General features: G+C 37.0%; 1 long non-coding RNA gene across 1 annotated transcript; it reads right to left on the bottom strand.

Moving 5' to 3' along the window:
• Positions 1-6,409: 6,409 nt before the first annotated feature.
• On the bottom strand, positions 6,410-9,026 carry LOC120275881. The gene is made up of 4 exons (XR_005541191.1): positions 8,979-9,026; positions 8,809-8,895; positions 8,489-8,592; positions 6,410-7,080 (listed from the first exon to the last, which is right to left on the bottom strand). It is a non-coding gene; the product is annotated as an uncharacterized LOC120275881 (long non-coding RNA).
• Between the last annotated feature and the right edge of the window lie 437 nt (positions 9,027-9,463).

The raw sequence follows: 9,463 nt of genomic DNA, 5'->3' as shown, positions 1-9,463 counted from the left end.
ACCACCTCGAATGTGTGAAAGCCACCTTAGCGGCCGCTTAGGAAAAGGCTACCTTAGAGGATGTGTGAAGCTACTACCTTTTCTTTTATTTTTGTACATAAATAAGTCCCTCTCACTTAGAGCTTTGAGGAGTATATGTTGGGTTAACTTGAGTGAGTTTACACACAGTTACACGATATGGGGTTGTTGTCCTTTTCTGATTTAAGTTTTTAGCTAGAGTATTGATTTTTCCTATTTGGTGTTGGAAGTTTTCCATACTTGTAGAATACTTCCTTTGCATGCTTTTGGTGAACCTAAGGCCAAGCCCTTTCAATTTTCCTTCTTGGATGCTTTAATGTTTTATTTTTGCTTGAGGGCAAGCAAAAGCTTAAGTGTGGAGGAGTTTGTTAAGTGCTTGTGTATAAGTAATACAAAGTATTCTTTTCTTACATTGAGCATTACATTTCTCAGATTTTTATCACTTATGCATGTGTATTTATGTTATTTTGTGCATTTAGGGTTGTGGAGACAAGTGTGGAAGAAAGGAACCAAAAGTAGATCGTTTTGATGAAGTTGTTGGATTGAACAAATGTGAAGACACAAGTTGTGCTAAAATATATTTGGGTGTGTGTCAACCTCCATTGTGCTCAAGAGAATATACAAATTGGAGGGGCACAAAGGCAGTCATACTCATGTGTTCCGACTTGTGTAATACTAGCAAGATTTTCGTTAATGTGATTTCATTGAAGACGCAACGCGATCTACCCCATAGATGTGTGCCCATTCATGTGGCCTCAATGAAAAGTGTGGATTTGGGAGTATTTTAGTGAAGTACTATAGCAAATCACTGTAGTAGTTAATGTTCACAGCTCGTAAGAAATCAACTTCTGGAAATTCACACGGGCGTGTGGAAATTCATTTTTTGTGTTTCTTTTCCTTTTGTGTATATATATTTGTTTTCCTTTTCTTTTAAATTCTTTGTTAGCTTATTATTTTTAGTTGTTTTTGTTTGCACAGGGCCATGGATTTTCAAGAAAACCTATTGCCGCAAAAATCTATGCACTTCAGAAACAAATGGAACAATTTTTTGCCATGAAAGCCAAAGCAGTCCACACCCCCCCCCCTTTCAGAACCGTGGGATTACTATCCTTCAGTCATTCATAGTAAGCAACCTAATCAATGGGGATTCAATACACAGGATGTGTTCGCAAGATTTATGATGCAAGCTAACATTAAATTTAAACCCATGAATACCACAAATTTTAATGCCCAACCATCTCTTCCAAGAATGGAGAACCAAATAGGAGAACCTTTCAAGATATTGGCAGAGTTGTTACCAATTCATGAACCAACTATAGAAACCCTATCTAAAAATGATACTAAAAAGGAAGAGAGCAAAGGTGAAATTGAGATGGAAGTGGTTATTAAGGTATTGGAGGTTGAAGAAGCGAATGATGTGACATCAATATCCTTCAAGCAAATAATAGAAGTTCCACCTCAAGATGAAATTAAAGAAGACAAGGGGGGATGAAATCATGGCCATGGAAAAATGTGAGGAACTGGAAGAAGCTCAATCAACCACAAATGAAATAGAGCCACTTTGAGGTTCCCTATGAAATGAGGCATGGAACGGATGGTTCATTCATTTGACCATAGACTAGAGCCACTGTTCTAGCCTCTTTAGGGTTTATTACTTCCTTAGTAGCTCAACACATGTATGAGAAAAGAAATTCACGACCCGTGGGCCTTCTACCTCCATGCGGCATTGCTCCGTCAGGCTTTCGCCCATTGCAAAAAATTCCCCACTGCTCCAAGCAATATAGCCATCCCTACCCTATCACGTCAATCCCACGGGCCTCTTATCCATTCTCGTTCGATCACGGGGTCGATGGATCTTCTCAATTAGAAGATCCCCCATATGGATAATATACATTCTAGTTGACCGAGCCTAATTCTAATTGTTTTGCAATTGAAGAAGCTACTTGCGTGAACATTGATCATTCCATCAATTAATTAATAATTTTTAAGTGCAGAAAAAAATTCCAACAATTATATTTGAAGATGTGGGTAGGAGACTAACGCCATCCATGAACCCATCTATACCTGGCTTGGACAATTCCCAACCAAAAGTTTTTCCTTGGAATCCCAAACAGCTCATGTGGGTCATTCAAGGTAATTTACAAAGGGTTGAGAAAGAAGATGTGGATAGGATGTTGAAGCCACCCAATGATCCACCCATGCCGATCCTAGATAACTCTCAACCAAAGCTTTTACCTTGAAGACCCAAGAAATGTGGTAGGATACTCAAAGGAATTTCATCTGGGGCTAAAGAAGAAGCTGGGAGAATGCTCAAACCAACCAAGGATCTGCCTAAGATGAAATTGCATAATGCCCGGCCCAAGATTTTTCCATAGAGACAAAAAAAGGTAACTCATGCATGGCCTTCACTTTGATATCATCCCGGAAAGGTACGCTTCATTTCTTTTGGTAGCTCTTATTCAACCTCTAGCCAGGATGAACACACCATTTTCAAGCCTCCTTAAGGTAAGAAAGAGATATGTCGAGCTAATAACAATAAACAAGCGCTTCTTCGGAGGCAACACAAGCATTTGAATTTGTCGAACTCTTATTTTCATATTCTTTGTGTGTTTGGATGTTTAATTGTGCTTTGTTTGAGTGTTTAATTGTTGGGATGTTGAGTTTGTCCCCTTTGTTTAGTGATTTCCATGTGTTTGTGTTCTTGTTCGTATTTCATGGTTTCATATTATTTCATGTGTGCTTTGGGTTTTCAACTATTATTCTTTGATAAGGTGATTTTGGATGAGTTTTCATGCTTCATTTGAGTTGGGAATGATGGTATATCTCTTTGTTAAAGTTTACAAGGAGTTGGGTGTGTTGTAGAGCACTTTTTCTAGGTTTTCACTGGCTATCCAGCCTACGGACAGCATGCTACCCGTGAGGAGACTTTTGGATTGGTTCACGTGCTGGTCAGTCCGTGAACAAGGCAGTCAAGGCCTCAAGCAGGCTTTAAGTAGGTGACCTTCTTTTTCACCATTTTTCTTTGTAACTCTCTCATTTCTCCTCCGTTTTCCTTAATTTTTTCACCATTTTTCTTCATTTTTCTTCTCTTCAATCCTCTCTTGCCTATTATAACTATGTATATAGTGGTTTGTTTAAGGTTTTACCATCTATTTTACTGATCTTCATCAATTCAAGTATTGAAGCCCTTACTTGTGTTTTGAAGCAATCTTAATTTTTCTTCTTGATTTTGTATGTTTTTTTCTTTGCTTAAAACAAGTGGAAACTCTTTCTCTTTCAAGCCTGTGTTACAGTAGCTTTTGAATGGCGCTTGTCTTGAACTTGTTGGACACTTGTAAAATCTTTGAAAATCCCCAGAAGCACTTGCATGGACTCTTTCTTGTTTCATGGTTTGGGTTTTGTTAGTTGTTGATTTGTTTTTGGGTTTCCTTTCTTTGTGTGTGATAGATGTCTTGAGATGATGTTCCTTTCTACCTTTCAGGGTGGAATTAGGGCATCAAGCACACCTTCTTTCTCCATCATCTACCAAAATCATTGGTGGTCATCCCAATCTCATGCACATCAAGACTCATACTTTGAGACTCGGGGAAGTTCACAAAACCCTCTTACAATGTTTTCATTATCTATATTGTTGCATTCTATTGATTTAGGCACATTAGGGGTCAATATGCATCTTTAAGTGGGGGGTGAATTTTAGTGAATTTTGTAAATTTTTGCAGTTGTGTGCTTGACTTACCTATGATAGCTATGATAGTTAAGAACATATTATCTTAAAAGAATAATAGATGTGAGTTGTATTCGTATTTATACTTTCATAGAAGTCTTGTTTTATCTCTAGTGCACCTTCATCCTTTATCATGAGAACTTCTACCTTATACGTTCCTACCAACTCATCACTTTGTTATTGGTGTTAGATTGTTAAATTCTACACTCAATTTTCTTTTAAGAGCTTTTGGTTCCTTTATTATTATCTTTAGCTATAAATGAAGTTTTGTAGCAGGTTTCTATACCAGGGACCTTGAGATACAGTGTGTGTATTCGAAAAAAATAAAAAATAAAAAATAAAAATAAAGAAAGAAGAAAAAAGAGTCTATGACAATATTCCTCTACTAATAAAACACGAATGCGTCTATGTAAACATGTAATCGAGTAAGTTGGGTGGTTCTTGTGGCTAATCAGCATGTACATCCTCCAAAAAAGATTTTTTGTGCGGTCTACATTAGTCAAACTAAAATATATATATATATATACATGCATAAAATAAAATAAAATATGTCAACTGATCTCTTGGAACCAGATGTAAAGTCACTTGAAGGCTAGAGTTTTTATTTAGGAACCGAGGGACTCTTAACTGTCTGTTGAGGGTGTTTGTAGCACTTCTAACACTAGTTATCATCGTGTGCGGGGTGAATGGACATCCTGGGGTAATCCAGGGTGTGGAGGATGAGGTTGGAAGTTTACACACACTCACAGGAGCACTTTAGATGAAACATGACTACCTCTAATTGTTTTCTTATATAACAACTCACTATCTTGATTTCTTTTCACTTGTGCTTGTGGGGTTCTTTACTTGTGAGCTTGAGGTCATATATTTAGCCATTTATCTTCTTGCCCCTATTCTTCATGTTTTTTTTGCTTAAGGACAAGCAAATGCTTAGGTGTGGGGATGTTTGATAAACGTCTAAATATATGTATTTTATACGTATATGTTTGTGAGTATTTATGTGTATTTGGATGAATCGATGCCCTTTGTGTGGTTTAATCATTTCTATTTGTGTTACAGGCCTAGAAGAAGCCTAGATGATCCCAAGTACACATTCGAAAAGAAATCTATACCAAAAATTTACGTTTTAGAGCCTCAGGCATTGTAGCAAGCACTATAGCACAACGGGATGAAGAATTTGCGAAGTCTCTTGTTTTGTTGGCGGGCAACCTGACGGCTGTGAAGATGCCCGCAAGCCACTTGAAGAATCTAACGTACTGTAGTAGATTTACAGTAGCAGTTACTGTAGCATTTCATTGTAGTATTTTGCGGAAATTTCGGCAGAAATTCCAAGGCTCTGGCTGGTTTCTTTACGCCCGTGAATTAGGCCATGAAGCTAACTCGAGAGCACTTTAAAAGAGGGTTAGGGCATCATTGAAGGGGTCTTTGGCCACTCTTTCTCCACCATCATCACCTAGGGCTTCAACGAGGTTGGAGAAGGGAGATCTAAGGGGCAAATCCAAAGGGGAAAAGAGGAATGCTATCAAGCAGAACATCAACAAGCTTTCTGGTGTGGATCCAACAAGTTCTCATCACCTTCTAGACAATGAGTCTAAGGGAGTTTTTCTATGATTTTTCTTAGGCTTCCTGTGTATTTTGAGATCTCTCTCTTATTCATGTTGAACTAGACTCCCAATATCATCAGGTATTCGGTGAATCTTGGAATGAACTTGCTTGTATGGATATTTTGATTTACATTTATAGCATTTGTTATGGTTTCTGGTTTAAGCTTTATGTTCATTTATGTATCAAATTGCATGAAAACTATATCTGTGATTTGATTTCTAGGTTGTACTTGGTTGCGTGACCATCGCGCTTGTACTAGACATACTTGGCTTAGAAGGGATTCATGTATGAATATGCCATGACCATCGGGTATTTCATACCCCTCCAACCATTATGGATTAACCTAGATATTGAGTTTGACCCTAATTAGAGATTTCCCTAGGCGCAATACAATCATAAGAGAATTTGGGCGGAAGCGATTCTGACCCAATACTTGTATGGGATTAGGGGTTAATCGCCATAACCATCGGGGTAACCAACTTTTGGATGTCTCTTGGCCAAAAACCACCATTGCCTTTGTAATTCTAGAATCCTTCTAGCTTTAATAGTCCTGAGTGGATCCTCACCGTGGGACCTCACTCTTTCATTATTAATTGCTTCCTTAATTTGTTTGTGTGGTGTGCCCTAGTCCAATTGTTTATAGTTTTGGCTTTTGTTAGTTTTCTTAGTTTCTTTTAAACTTATATTAGGTAAACTCAATGGTGCCATCTAGGGGAAAGTAATCGCAGCTCTTGGGACCCCAGGGAATATGACCCTTTCGTGCTTGCGTGAGAGGTATTACTTGACGACCCGTGCACTTGCGAATTTCACCAGAGAGTAAATGGGGCAAGTCTTTTATCTCAAACCTCACCCTCTACTCAATTCAACCTAGGTAAAGCTAACTAGAGTGAGTTTCTTAACTCATCACTAAAGTGATTAAACTCGTAATCAAACTCTCACTATGATGGATTACACAAAAATAAGAATAGAAGGTTAAAACTCAAAACCAATCTCAAATTAAAAGACAAAAAGTTAAATCATACAAGAAAATAGTTCTAGAATTCACATGCACAATTACCAAAGGGCCTCATAGAAGAGAAATACAAAACCAAATGGCAAGAATGAAATACAAGGTAATCCATAAGAATAATTTCCCTAATCCTCACAATAGATGAGTTAATGAAGATCTCTTGAATCACCAATGAACAAATCCACTTGAAACCAAATGCATTTCCTCAAACAAAGCTTGGGCGACTCCCTTGATAGACTTGTTGATGATGAAGTCGATGGAGAACGATTATGAATCCCTCTCTTGGCCGCAAAGACCAAGTCTCTAGACCTTAGCCGCTACCCTAGTACCAAACTTGCTGAAAAAGATACTTATAATAAAGTTATAATGGTATTTATAGGGGGCTTCGGGACGCCACACATCCATGTGGTAGGCCGTGTGGTTGCCTGTGTGAGCCACATGGCCTAGCACACGCCCGTGTGGTGGTAGTGCGGCCTTCTGGCTGCTGAAAACTTGGAGACTTCCCCTGATGAACAATACAGAGCTTGGCACATGGGCGTGTGACAACCCATGTGTCATTCTAATATTTGAATTTCTTCATAAAAACACCAAGAAGTTGCACACATGCCAATGTGAAAAATCCCTGGCCTTGCATTGCCCCTATAGCTTGCAGAAAACCTTTAAAAGTGCTCAATGGCAACATCTTGTGCTTCCTTTTTCTACTACTGCGTTTCTCACAACTTAGCTGTGCAAAAGAAATAATCACACACAAAATCAGTATATGCAACCAAGGAAAAACATGCTTAATCCATATAAAATGATAGCATGAAATATAGACAAACAAGCACTCATTACACTACACCAAAAAAGAGTTTTTGGGCGGTTTTCAAGCCCTTTTGAGGCGGTTAAAACCGCCTCTATAGCTAAAGAGTTGGTTTTTTCACCAGCCTCGTATCAAGCCGGCTCTACACTTTAGAGCAAGTTTGTACCAACCATTGGGGTAATTTTTATTTACGGACGTGATTTTTAATAACAAGCATAGAGGCGGTTATAACCGCCTCTATAGCTAATAATTTTTTATCCCTTATAAATAGCTTTAGAGATGGTTATAACCACCTCTATAGCTAATAATTTCCTATATCCCATATTAATTTTAGAGGCAGTTATAACCGCCTCTAATAATTTCTTATCTTTCTATAGGTGTTTAATCTAATAATTTTTTATCCCACATAATAGTTTTAGAGGCGGTTATAACCGCCTCTAAAACTATTATTTTTCTAAATGTTCATATTTTAGAGATAATTATAACCACCTCTAAATTTATTTTAATTTATTTTTCTATTAATAATAAATAAATTTGGTTAACCTGTAAATAAAAAGTTAAAAACATGGATCATTCATTGACAAATAAGGAACTCAAGTGCAATCTATTTTGATTAAAACTAATAAATGTGTATAATCCAAGTTTTAAAAAAAAAAACTAAAAGCCCTAGAACTAGTTACCTGTATACTGATATTTAGGCCCACATATTTGAGCCAAAACGAACAAATGTTGTAATTCAATGTACTGTTTAAAACAAATTCTCTTATAAAACCTTTCTCAAAACTAAATCTTACTTTCTGCACATATCGCTCAATATATCGAAGCATGTTATTTGTGTATAACTATTGAGTCAAATCCGGAACATAACCAAAACAATCACAGACATTAATAAGTGGCCGTGCATATGGAAGTTTGGCTTCCATTATGAAACTCTTCGTCTTCTCAAAATCATAAAAGTTGGATTCTCTAGTCACTCTTTCAACTTTTTTAATCTGACCAGTTTTTGTTGCTGCCTCAATATACTTTAAGTATATATCCGAATCTTCGTTGTTAGGGTAAAAATAAGGATTCAAAGTTATTAGAACAACCAAACTTATGTCAAATTGAAAAAAAGCATTCCTAAAATAACCAATACCTGAAGCTCAAATAGGATCCCAGAAAGAAGTAAAGACCCTCATAGGACTTAAAATTGCCTAAAAATGTTTTATGCATGAATCTAAGCCTAACAAATCAAAATATTCTTTTGCAGCCTGCAAGAATAAACATTTTAATTGAAAAGGAAAGGTAACTTGAAAGTGCACACCAAAATTTGAACCAATGAGAAAGTTACCTGAACATTTATTTGGAGATTTCCTCTCAGGTTAACCTGAAGAAGATCTTTCATGCACTCTAATGCCCACTCCATTGAAAGGGTCCCAAAAACTCGACCAGCACCTAGAAAGAGATGTTAGTCTTAGAAAGACTGCATAACTCATAAAGCTAAATAATACGATTACAAAAAAAAGAAACTTGAGGCTCAATCGCATGTATGTTGACAATAACCCATTTGATATCAGGAAACTCCAAATAGTGCTTAGAAGCATACACAACGTTAGACAACTAATATTCATGAAATACATAATTAAAAATATCTTTCAAAAGGTATTCTACCTGAAGCGCAAGCATGTATGAATCCACCCCATTAGCCAATATACCATCAACAACATTGGGGTATGTGACCAAGTTGACCTCCAAAACCTGTGCCAACAACAGATATTATAGATTGATAGAGAACAACTCAAGAGATTTCAACCAGCTTTTTGGCCCCACATTGAGTTCACCTTTGTTTGAAGGAAGGCATGCTCAAGTAAATTTGGTTTCAAAACGTCCAAAAGAAAAGCCATTGCCTCTCTAATCAAGTTAATTTCCTTGCAGCAAACACAGAAAATGGAACTCCCTTACTCCAGTAAATAAATAAGTTGAAAAGAAAACTTAAGCTAATAAAATTTGGCAAATCATAAACAGCTTGACATCACAGACATACTTGGCAAACCTCTATTGTCCAAGAGGTAATATCGCATTGCCCAAAAAAATGGTATATTCCTTTGGGTGCAGTCTCAAAATGCAAAACAGAAAAAGAAAAAGAACAGTAAGAAGTCACTGAACCTGGAGGAAAAGATCTGTTATTGTGTTGTAATCAACAAGACATCCACCCTCCATTTGAGACATCATTAGAGCAAAATTCACAGCACCCTATAAAAACTTTGGCTTGTGTCATGCTCACTGCAGAAAATTTACCAAGGCTACAGAAGACATGATTTAATAT

Source organism: Dioscorea cayenensis, chromosome 1, assembly GCF_009730915.1.
Source record: "Dioscorea cayenensis subsp. rotundata cultivar TDr96_F1 chromosome 1, TDr96_F1_v2_PseudoChromosome.rev07_lg8_w22 25.fasta, whole genome shotgun sequence".
Taxonomy (NCBI): domain Eukaryota; kingdom Viridiplantae; phylum Streptophyta; class Magnoliopsida; order Dioscoreales; family Dioscoreaceae; genus Dioscorea; species Dioscorea cayenensis.
The sequence above is the reverse complement of the archived record's forward strand: the minus strand, read 5'-3'. Positions and strand labels throughout refer to the sequence as shown.